Source organism: Ptychodera flava, chromosome 5 (assembly GCF_041260155.1).
Source record: "Ptychodera flava strain L36383 chromosome 5, AS_Pfla_20210202, whole genome shotgun sequence".
Classification (NCBI taxonomy): domain Eukaryota; kingdom Metazoa; phylum Hemichordata; class Enteropneusta; family Ptychoderidae; genus Ptychodera; species Ptychodera flava.
This window is the reverse complement of record NC_091932.1, coordinates 15040226-15052764: the sequence shown is the minus strand read 5'-3', so window position 1 is coordinate 15052764 and position 12539 is coordinate 15040226. Positions and strand designations below refer to the sequence as shown.

At 35.8% G+C, this 12539-nt stretch overlaps 2 long non-coding RNA genes across 2 annotated transcripts; both read left to right on the top strand.

The window, feature by feature from the left end:
* The first annotated feature begins 7 nt into the window (after positions 1–7).
* LOC139132505 (uncharacterized) lies at positions 8–845 on the top strand. Its single transcript, XR_011552329.1, has 4 exons — positions 8–82; positions 276–341; positions 520–585; positions 779–845. It is a non-coding gene; the product is annotated as an uncharacterized lncRNA (long non-coding RNA).
* Positions 846–8737: 7892 nt separating this feature from the next.
* On the top strand, positions 8738–9864 carry LOC139132504 (uncharacterized). The gene is made up of 3 exons (XR_011552328.1): positions 8738–8804; positions 9212–9272; positions 9594–9864. It is a non-coding gene; the product is annotated as an uncharacterized lncRNA (long non-coding RNA).
* The last annotated feature ends 2675 nt before the right edge of the window (positions 9865–12539 follow it).

Here is a 12539-nt window from a genome sequence, read left to right as displayed (position 1 = left end):
TTGACATTTACTTTAGGAACGGTCGTACTACATCGAAAGAGGCAAACAAATCGGATGACAAGGCAACAGAAGGCGGTAAAGGGTAAGTATTACATTATGGCTTTTTGGTTAAGTCCACTATGGGCCAGAGGTGTACATTACTGCTTAAAAAATTATTCTATACGCACACAGTTTATAAAATGTTAATGGTAACAGGAACTCAGTCACTTACAAACTGTACATTCATACAGTCTGAATATTTTCATGTGATAAAGTTACATTGACGTTTACTTTAGGAACGGACGTACAACATCGCAAGAGGCAAACAAATCGCATGACAAGGCAACAGAGGGCAGTAAAGGGTAAATATTACATTTAGTCCACTATGGGCCGGAGGTGTACATTACTCTTTAAAAATTATTCTACACGCACACAGTTTATAAAATGATAATGATAACAGGAACTCAGTCACTTACAAATTGTACATTGATACAGTCTGAAAATATTCATGTGCTAAAGTTACATTGACATTTACTTTAGGAACGGTCGTACTACATCGAAAGAGGCAAACAAATCGGATGACAAGGCAACAGAAGATAGTAAAGGGTAAGTATTACATTATGGCTTTTTGTTGAAGTCCACTATGGGCCAGAGGTGTACATTACTGCTTAAAAAAATATTCTACACGCACACAGTTTATAAAATGTTAATGGTAACAGGAACTCAGTCACTTACAAATTGTACATTCATACAGTCTGAATATGTTCATGTGCTAAAGTTACATTGACGTTTACTTTAGGAACGATCGTACTACATCGCAAGACACAAACAAATCGGATGACAAAGCAACAGAAGGCGGTAAAGGGCAAGTATTACATTTCTTCATTGAGGGTTTGACATGTATTTTTACACGATTAGTTTCTTCTTGTGTTTCATTTGTCAAGCAGCAAGCTTGTGCACATCGGAAATGTATAAGACAGAAGTGGCGTCATCAAGATTTTTACCAGACTCTAAAAAAGGACAATGCAAAGTTCATTCTGAATTACACACGGTCTTCTCGTGTATGTGAACCTACTTTCAAAGTATCCTGTAACAATGTTAACGTCAAGGAACGTCGATTAAAAACTAATTCATGAAGGCAAACTTCTAAAACATTTGTTTATAATAAAAATTGATATTTTAAACTCAGCATTGAGTAAAAAGTTACGAGTTGAAGAGAATTCTTCCGAGTCGTTATGTTTCCTGCCTTTTCGCAAAACCATACTACAGATTTTGATTGAGAGTAACATTTCGGGAAGATAGGAACAATATCGTTTGGTGTAAATTCAATCTTGATAGCATAAACATTGGATTTAGGAACCACTAAAGTAATTAACAAAGCGCTATCAGTGTCTGTTAAAGTAGAAGGGGTCGTATTTAAGGGGTCGTATTTTACCCCGAGTTCTACCTACGCCGGAAAAGAAGAACATTTATCAAACATTTATCAGTGGACAAAACATACAGTGAACTCCTCTAAGATATTTCATGTTCAAATATCCACATAAAACTAAAATTTTCATGTTCTGCTATCTGTGATAAGGGCTAGTTAGTACAGTATTTTTTTTTTTTTTTTTTTACTCGTTTATTGCTTTTATGAAAGTTTTACATTCTTATTTGAACAAAATTGGTAGCCATCTTATATAAATTCTCCCCTTTTGAAGCAGCTTTCCTTTCAGTAAATCAATAATCTAAATAAAAATATCAATACATAACTGGTTGTAACTGGGTGAAAACATACAGAATAGTATTACATTTTTTTTCTTTACTTGTCTTTTACAAGTTGTGAGAAAGCACTTTCATGTTCTCTTAATCGCACTTCGGCGTTAAAAATTCAAATAAATTAATATTTTGCAGCTTATTTGTATCTTTGTAAAGCATCCATGACTTATGGATGGTGAACATTGCTACTACTATAAGAAGATTAACAACTTTGTTTTGATTTGGTAGACCACATAAAAGTGTCTTCAAGGTGATCTCTACATGAAAATGAAAGTTTTGAAGTAAAAAGGATTGAAAGTCTCTCCAGAAAAGCTTAACACGCTCACACTCTATGAACATATGACAAAGGTCATTTGTTGACATACAGATCTGACAAAGACTGGTTTCCATTATTTTCCACCTGTACAGGTTTAAACCATGAGGAAGTATGTCATGTATAAATTTGTACATGAAGTTTGACAGTTTTCTTTCCTTAGTTACAGTTATAACTCTGTTATAGCATAGTTCCGACCAATTAAAGTCATTTCCTAAATTTAAAACTCGATTCCACTTTTTGGAAACCCAAGGCTCGACAGATTTTTTACGAATGAAAGACCAATAGTATTCCTTTGTTGTGATTTTGTGGACAAATTTTCGTGAAGAAAAACCTGGCAGAAAAACAGAGGCTGTCAACAAGTTCAGCGGCTCTGTAAAGTTCAGCGGCTCTGGTGAAAATAGAAGTTGACTGCTCTACTTGAGCACGCCAGCCAGCTAGTATGGCATTATACAACATAAACAGCTCACATACAAAATTTGACTTGTCATGAATATTACCTGAAAGCCATCGTATACGAAAACTACCATCAGTATCAATGACGTCATTTATTAAGAAAATATTAGACTCGACCCATGATTTGAAAAGTAGAACTTTACCCTTAAATTGAACATGTTTGTTACACCAGATAACTTGTTGTACGATATCTTTTGCATTGTTGACTGGCGAACAGCCCCCACCAGCCTTGTGCCATGCGATGATGGCATATCTATAAAAGTCCGGGAGACCAGGTGTGGCCGGACAATACTTTGAGTCATCAAAATGCATGTGAAAAATCATTTTATCAAGTCCTGCTCTATACAAATAAAACAGGGGAATGCATTTCCATGAAGGCATAATATTATCGGAGTTTTCTCTCAGAAAACGTGAAATCCAAGCAGCAAGGAAGGATTTATATTGAGAGAAAACGTCATACATTTTTAATCCACCTTGGTTATAATCACCAATAATAGTTTTGCGCTTAATTTTGTCGAACTTTGATCCCCATAGAAAGTTAAAGAAAATTCTTTCTAAACGTTTGAGAAAATCTTCCGAGACAGTGCAGATATTTAAAAGAAACATGATTTTTGCAGCTGCCAAGGATTTAATAACAGTAATTTTGCCAAACAAAGTAAGGTTTCTATGAGTCCAAAGATTTAGAGTGTTTTTAACAGATGACAGTTTTTTTATCTAAGGCAAAACGAATCCCATCATACGGGTTACTTGAAAAATAAGTACCAAGAAATCATTTTGATCGTCTTTGAAAGTTGTTGATGTGTGGCGCTCTAAAAATCCTAATGTATCAGAATTTACTTTTCGTCAAAAGACACCTTTAGTCCTGTCAAGGCTTGATTTCTTTTTTATTCCGAAAACTCTCATGGAATGTGTAAATTTTTGTAAAATCCAGCCAGCCATCCTAACCGATCACCGTGCTGCTTTTGTCTCCGTTAAGATTTCCGATTTTCCAAGAGGACCGGGAGTCTGGAAATTGAATGCAAATCTACCACAAGTAGAAAAATACAAAGAAGGTATAATCAATGTAATTGAAACAACAAAAATAGAAAGTCGTAGTTGTCCCATTGATTTAACTTGGGAACTCTGTAAAACCCGCATAAGGGATTTCTCTATCAACTTTTCCAAATCACATGCACAAGAAAAGCGTGACCGCCTACCTGTGCTACAACAAAAACTTGAAGAGCTTGAAAAGAAAATAGATTCAACCCTTGACTTGATGGTCCTAAATGAGTATGAAAAGTGAAGTTTGAGATTGAGCAACTCTATGCTGATCGGGTGAAGGGTGCCAAAGTAAGGGCCAGAGCAAAATGGTATGCAGAAAGTGATAAGCCAACTAAGTACTTTCTAAATCTTGAAAAAAAGCGCAGCTCTAAAAATGACATTGTAAGTCTGAAGGATGGCGAGACCACATTACAAAATCCTGAGGATATATTAAATGCCACTCGGGGTTTTTATCATCAATTATACTCATCAAATGAGGTTTCTAGTGATAGTGTCAATAATTATTTAAATAATATTATTGTCGAGAATAGTGTAAATGCCCAGGAAAAAATACTGCTGGACATGCCAATTTCATAAAGTGAATGCACTAAAGTTGTTGCCAGTTTAAGAAATGATAAAGCCCCTGGGAGTGATGGGTTAACAGCGGAATATTACAAGGAATTCTGGGATTGTGTTGGCTCTATAGTTCATGAAACCATATGCAAATGTATGCAAGATGGTAAATTATCATATACACAAAGACATGCCCTCCTCCGTTTAATTCATAAAAAGAATGAACGAGACAGACTTGAAAACTGGAGACCGATAAGTCTTCTTAATTTGGATTATAAGATTATCGCCTTTGTTCTTTCTGCCAGACTACAACCCGTTCTAGGTAGGATTATTAATCATGACCAAACAGCCTATCTGAAAAAGCGCTTTATTGGGCAAAATATTAGATTAATTTATGATATCATTGAGTATACACATAATGAAAACTTACCAGGTGCTGTCCTCTTTCTTGACTTTCGAAAAGCTTTCGATACAGTTGAGTGGAATTTTATGTTCAATGTTCTCAAGAAGTTTAATTTTGGGGATAATTTTATTAACTTTATTCGAGTCCTGTATAATGACTGTCAAGCTAGTGTGCTGAATCATGGATGGATATCACAACCATTGCTACTTAAAAGAGGTATACGACAGGGTTGCCCCATATCTGCCTTGCTCTTCTTATTAATCGTTGAAATTCTTGCTATTAAAATTAGATCTGAAAAAGACATGAATGGAATCAGGGTATGCTACTCAAAAAATTTATCAAAAGAAATACGCATTTCCCAGGTAGCTGATGATACTACCATTTTTGTTTCTGATAAAACTTCAATAACTAAGGTTTTAGGTATTGTTAACGACTTTAGTTTAGTAGCAGGCCCCACTTTAAATATCAGTAAAACTGAAGGTTTGTGGATTGGTTCCTTGAAAAATATAAAAGACTCCCATGCAGGCATACGTTGGCCAACAGAACCTATAAATTCTCTTGGTAGTTAGTACAGTATTGATGTGTTTAAATGCAAAAACAGCAGTGTTTAGGGATTGAATTGTCATATGCCTGTAAGTTCACTTGTATAAGGAATTAGTCTCTTGCACCCACTGATTTTAGGTATTGGCGTTTTTCTCTGCCGAGATCAGAGTCTCTGTCATGTCTTCTAGCAAATTAGTAATACATCATCTTTCAGCGATTCCTTCCAGACTGGTGCCCTTGTCCTGATTTTTCTAAACAATGATTTTATGAATCGAAATTACAGTATGTCTAGGTTATCAACATATTTTGTCTGAAGTTTTTGATGTTTTCACAACTTTTTTGATCAACATATAATATGTTCTTGCTGTTGTTGGATTTTTATTCACTTTCAACATTGTGTTATTTCTGTAGCTGGAACTAAAATGTACTATTGAATGTCCGTTGAATGTCCACAGTCAAAAGTTAAGCAAAAAATTATTTTCTGAACAAACTTACACAGAAATTGAATGTAACAGGGTTATGTTTTCCGTACCAACTTTCACTTCTGTGATCGCCTAGCTTTTTGGTACACGATATGGTGTTGTGAAAATTAGTTCTGCATACCGATAACCATCTCGTAACTATATATATATATATATATATATATATATATATATATATATATATATATATATATATATATATATATATATATATATATATATATATTATATGTTAGTGTGTGTGTGTGTGTGTGTGTGTAGGTGTGTGTAGGTGTGTGTAGGTGTGCATGTGTGTGTGTCAGCATTGATAATGTGTAGTTTTTCTGATATACAAAGATTTCGTCGCCTGCTTATGTTAGATTAAATCGATGCTTCGTCAATAATTAACCATGACATGTCAACGACCTGGTCCTTGTTCTTAAGAGACCAAATCAGTTTTGATAGTTCATGCAAGTTTTGCTGTATGATTGCTCTGCATCCATAGTGTACAGCATTTACGCCTACCTTTTCTTTGACAGACTGTGTCTTACGTATTGACCAACATTTATTTGTGCCGTTTTACACTGGTATGCAGATAAGAATGGACAGTGAAATAGATCTAAATGTTGCCACACTCGTGTAATTGGTTTGTAAAGTTGTTCCAAAACTTGCCTCAAAGTTGCACTGACTTGTTATAACTGCGGTGAAAATCGAAGAGCTTTTATGGACCCATAATAAACACACACCAGGGAGTACACTTTGAAGTGCACTTCACATACACAGACTCATGTTACATTCCTTATAAGCTGCTTTGAGTTACATTGTATCACAGACAAGTCAGAGTCTAGTTGTCATTAGACTCTTGTTGCCTTTGCATTGTATGAAGTTCTTTGGCATAAAATCAGGATTTACAGGAAAAGAGGTGTACATACGCCAGAAATAATAAGTGAGAAAGTTGTCGAAATGTACAGGGATAGAAAGTCAGGAAATCTTTACCCTTCACACACAGACACTATTCAGTGTCTACTTTATTGCTTTATATCAACAATTACAGCAGAAGCCTACTGTGAAACAACACTATCATCCGTCTCGTGTTGTTTGCCGCAACTCAACTAAAGTTACCGATCCTGTAGTAAATTTTGAAACAACTTTACAAACCAATTACACAAGTGTGATAACATTTAGATCAATTTCACTGTCCATTCTTTTCTGCATACGAAAGTAGTTTGTAGAGGGTCTGTGGATAAGATTTACGGCATCAGTGGACAGACACTATGTCACCTGCATGAGAGCTATTCGCCTTATACCGTATCATGATGCGCAATGACTGCGCGTTGACCATAATCGACAACACAGTCGAAGGAGTGGCAAGACTAGCGACCACATTCCCCTCAGTGAAAATGCAATTAGATGACATACTCATACAATTTTGCAGCAATTGTCGAAAGATTCACTTCATGGAGGTATTAAGTTCTGAAGTACCTCCGTAGGCACTCTCACTATGGAAACACACGGAAAGTCATGACTGACTTAAGTGGTCTAATATCGTGTTGTGCTGGGCATTTGATATGTTGTGCTGGGTATTGAATGTATTGTCCTGGGCGTTGAATATGTTGTACTGGGCATTTACCATATTGTCATAGGCATTCAATTGTTGTCCCAGGCATTTTGTATGTTGCGTTAGGTATTTTAATACGTTGTTCTTAATCACGACATAGCACAACATATCAAATGCCCAGGGCAACATATTGAATGCCCAGGACAATATATTGAATCAAACTTAAAATGAAAGTGAAATCGAATTTGATTAGTAAATCAAAATGGAAATGAAAGTCAGTTTTTAAAAAGGAGATAGTATTAATTTCTTAATAGAATTACAGTTTATAAACTTTAAAGTTTAGAAAAAATGCGAAAAAGCGGAAAATCAATGTAAAAGTCGGTGTATTCTCTACTTGACCTCGATCTTTAAGCAAGCCCTTGGGTCGGAGAGTAGGGTTGGTAGGGTTGGGAAAGGGATCGACCATTTTACGTGGGTGAATTTTTCATTGATTTCTAGACTTTTACACGGTAGAGTAATTAGTGTTTCGTATCCCATAATATGAGCCCGGAGAATGCTGCACAATGAAAGCCAGGGACAAAACAATTATTCAGAAGGGTCGACAAGAACAACTGTTTGATTGTCTTTTGCTTTGGGACGTCCACTGCCTTTTTAAATGTGCATGAATAGACTTATGCAGCACTACAACAGTGGCGCAGCCTTTTTTCCCTGTCACCGGTCTGTCTGGGTGGGGGTGCCAGGACATTTTAAAGTTGCTAACCTATCAGGAACTCAACGCAATTTGAGAAGCCTAGCCAGAATTCGCCAATAAATTTTGTCTCATGTAAATTACATGTCTTGCACATGTGATCATGTCCATTGAACAATGTTATTATGTCACAGTCATATCGCAGATAGGTGTAAAGGTTGAAAAATTGAAATGAAAGTTAATTTGATTTTAAAGTAAAAAATAAAACCAAAATGAAAACAAAGGCTGACATTAAAATGAGAAAGCCTATAGGATGACTGTAATTTCGAAAACGAAAATGGCGAAGAACATCTGAACGACGACAAAAGAAAATAAACAAACGGAACTGAATCTTATTTTGACAATCAAAATCAAAATCAAAATGAAAATCAGAGCAGACTCAAAACGAAAAACATTGTACTGCGAAAATCAAAATGAAAATTAAAACGTAAATCAGTTTTGTTTTGCAAACCAAAACTAAAATTAACATGTATATTACAAAAATATCTAAATCAATTAAAAACAGAAACAAACAGGAACTTGCATTTAAAACCCAAATTAAGATATCAAAAACCTAAAGTCGAAAACGTTGAAATAAAAGTGAATTTAATCATGAAACGAATAATAATGATGCTTTCGGAATGCAACTTAACATATATAATTAAAAATGAAAGTTGGAAGAAGAATCAATTCTACAATATTGAATAACTGTTTTTTTAATGTTTCCATGGGCCTCTTCGTTGCGTTATTACTTGGAGATGATTTCTAAAACCATTAAAATATCTACTTCTTGTGATGAAATGCTCTCATGCATTATAAGCACGAAGCCAGCTACTTTAAAGCGATGCCTTTTGTAACGACTGCGATAAAATGAATAGGCATTTATAAATTATTGTGTGGCATCATTGCAAACGTATTGAAGGTTTATTCCTATTTAATTTCACCAGGAGCGGTTCTACTGACTTGAAAAAGAACACCAAATCGGATGACAGGGTTGCTGAGACCCTGGAGAAGTAAGTATAGCATTTTGTACAGTGGATATTTACACATATACTTGCAGTTTTTTAGTGTTTTATGTGAATTAGTAAGCTTATTTGCCCTCGTTTATTTTTCTGCAATTATTTGATGGACAGCAGAATGTATCAGGCAAAATAGGTAAAATTATTAGTACAAAAACTTGAAAAAGAGCGATGCAAAGCTCACTTCATTACATGTACTATTCGCATTACTGTCAACTGCTACAATGTCGAACCATTTTCAGTATCGATCATAATTGGAGATAGTTTATGTTTCTCTGGATTATTTTTGAAGAAAACCGAAAAAGATAAAATTTTCTCGGTCATTATTTTCGGTATAACACGATGGCTGTGTTCAAATATGTTGTTATTGGTCATGCTAAAATGATTAATGTTTAAACCAGGAGCGAATCTACGGACAAGAAAGCCAAATCGGATGAAAAAGGTGCCTAAAATCCGTGAAAAGTAAGCACTTTTGCACTTTTTATAACTGAACAATCTTTGCCCCGTTTTAAATTTCTGTGGTTTGTCATGGTGTACGCTAACGAGTGGACAAAAATTCTCGAAGGCCTCATATTTTCACGATGATATACTTAAGACAATGACACTGAATGTGGATTTACACCGCTTGTTTGCCAAATAAGCTCATGTCTTCGAGCCTCGCATGAATTCGTGCAATTTATAGAAGTATTCTTGAAAGTAAAGGAATGCAACGTCATTTAATAGTCGTGTTTTAATCTGAGACATGTTCGTTGACATCGATTGTGACTTTTTTTTGCCCTACAGATAAGTGTGTCTTGAGCTACATGGAATGGGCAACTTAAGCTTTGAACTCTAAAATCTATATTAATCTTGCTGATGATGACAAGAAGATATTACAGCCCTACTTTTATTCAATCCATGATTTTGTCCACACCAAAGTGTACACAAATATTTCCATATGTGTGATCTTTCTTTAAGTATCTTGGAAGGAAGTGCTCTGAATGTTGCCATTTTGCCACGTATATACGATTTTGGTCTCGCTGCTGAAATAATTCAGGACAGATACATATAGAGATGATATCTGTGTACGTCGGATTACTATATCCTTAAAATTGGTTAATAGTTTTAACAGTTAATGACTTTTAGCAGCATAAAATGTTAATTCCTGTCGGCTGAAACGACGATATACTGACGTCCTGACATATTTGACCCATTCTGACACAATATCGAACTCAAAATTCCATATAATTCAAGAATGGAGGTGCAAACAAAACTCACTATTCTTGTTAAAGGGAAACCCATCGGAACTTCGCCTGTGCGAGTTTGTGGTTTACAAACAATGTATTTCGTGCACGATGTTTAGATGCACCTCACCATCATAGCTGCAACATTTAAATTATATGATGTAGATTATAACAGACGTGTGTTACTTCCATCAATCACCATCGTACCTTGGACACAGTGTTTACATTTGTTGTATGGGTCCCATTCGACCTTTGAGAGCAGTTCCAACGTCTGTATCCTCTTAATGTCCCGGAACAATAGTCATCAAAGTTCTTAACTACTACAAAAAATTGTTCCCGTTGAAGGTAGCATTTGCATGATTTCAGAGGAAGTTAAGAAAACAAACACAATGTTAATATATTACAAATAAAAATTGACCTTATGTTGATACACTTTTTTGAATGTATTTATTATTTTCCCTGGTTGGAAAGGTAGGTTTTTCAAAAACCCAAGGACGGTAAAGATTTTTTAAAATGGCTGTACCTAAAATGTTCATGCATTTTACGCAAGGATTTTAAGGCGGGGTGTATTCGCTGTAGGACATTACAAACAAAAGATTAGAAAGAAAACATTGATAAGTAGCAAGTTAAATATTAGATTTTTTCTTGGCTTATAATGCCTTTCTTCAAGGTCACCATTCGCATCACGGTAGCCTTGTTACGACCATTCATCGGCAGTTTGGAGCACTGGTTCAAACACTGCAGGACCTTTGTCCTATATAACCATAAAACACACCGATAAGTCAAAGATTTATGTGATGTAGAATTTATTTAGTAAATCGCATAAATCCCAGCAACCATTCCATCAATCTGCCCCTTCAACGGTCGATTGCTGCACACAATGTTTTCGTAATCATAGTGCCTTCCACAGTTATTCAAAGCAAAACTAAATCTAGAACACAGTCCTGATGTCAGGTTTTTAAGCCGTTTTCGAGTCTTAAGTTTTAAAATCATTTAACATTAATGATCGTTCAGAAAGCGGTTTGTGAAAGGTTATCATGTTTTTACCTATACAAAGCTTGCGCAAAGTACAATGGAATGAATTGGCATGTAAGTACTGAAATTAGTCACCCCGTCCTGAAGTTTTATATTTGTCTCACGTTATTAATATAGGTGGGTAGGGTTGGGGTTGGTGGGTGTTTCAGCAGAATGCCAATAGTTTCCCATACCCTCAATGCTTTGTTTTTACACAATCAGTGTCCAAACATATAATTGTACTTAGATAACTCTGTATGAACTAATTCGAAGCCAGTATACGGTAAATGTCTCGCGCAGGGATTTGTATGTGTTAGTGTTCATGAAAGTTGAGTTTCTTCGAGTTTCCCATGTTAACTGAACTCAACCCTACAATATGAGCCAAAACGGTACAGACTACTGTCGATAGCCTTAAGGTCCAAGTGACCAACACACATCGCAGAATCAATCTAGGATAAGTCTGTCCATGACCTCTCACTCACTGCAGAGTCTCAGCTTCCTAATTAAACAGACCATGGTAACCCTCAAATATAAACATCAAAGAAGGAAGTATCAGCTAGATTCTACCTACCGCGAAGTTAGGCAATCTTCCAGCTATCCACTTCTCCACAGCCGTGTTTGGTATCCATCGAGGCCTTCAAACATGGTTCCCCTTATTTGATTTACAGTGCATTGCTATTTGTGTAATGTGAAATATATGGTATTGCCTGAAGAGTGGCATAAATTTAGTACTACATCTAACATGTCTTACTTAAACTCCAAAGACAAGCAGGGACATTCTGACATTTCTAAGTCTCTTTTCTGCAAATGCCACTTCAGCCTAGTAGTGCCTGTGCCAACTCTTATCTTGTATCTTGATGTCTTCTATGACACGTATTTCCATTAAACATGAAATGTCACTTTACAATTTTATCTGTGACAACTTTCAGGGTCCATCCCACTTTTTAATCCATGATTCTTACCTGCCAAGACAAGGATGTGATACACAAGTATTTTCGCAATTTAATGTACGTCCTGTCGAAACTGCTACCCTAAAACACTCATCTCCTCATTGAAAACTTAAAGACTAAGTGATGGTGGAACCGATTGGTTCACTTGACTCAAACACAATAAAGACCGCTGCAATTATATCTTTCTTTTACATTTCTCGCTGTCTGTCTGTCTCTCTGTTTGCCTGTGAAGTGCACACACATACACACACAACGACGGACGTCAGTTGAGCCTGATTAATCACAAAGTAACAAACTAAGACACTTGGTGGCGCCGTAATGGAGATGTAATTTGCATTTCAATTTGACGGGAACGTGTTCGTTTAAAACTGGGCTGCCTTGTGATTTACAATCTATTACCATGCCAGTGTTAGAACAATATAGCAAATCAACAGCGATTTGTTTACATTTACAATCGATCCCCGCAGGAGGTTTGCTTGAACTTTTTCGGTAACATATCGACTCTTGATGAGATTTGACTGCACTATTTTGTATATGCCAGC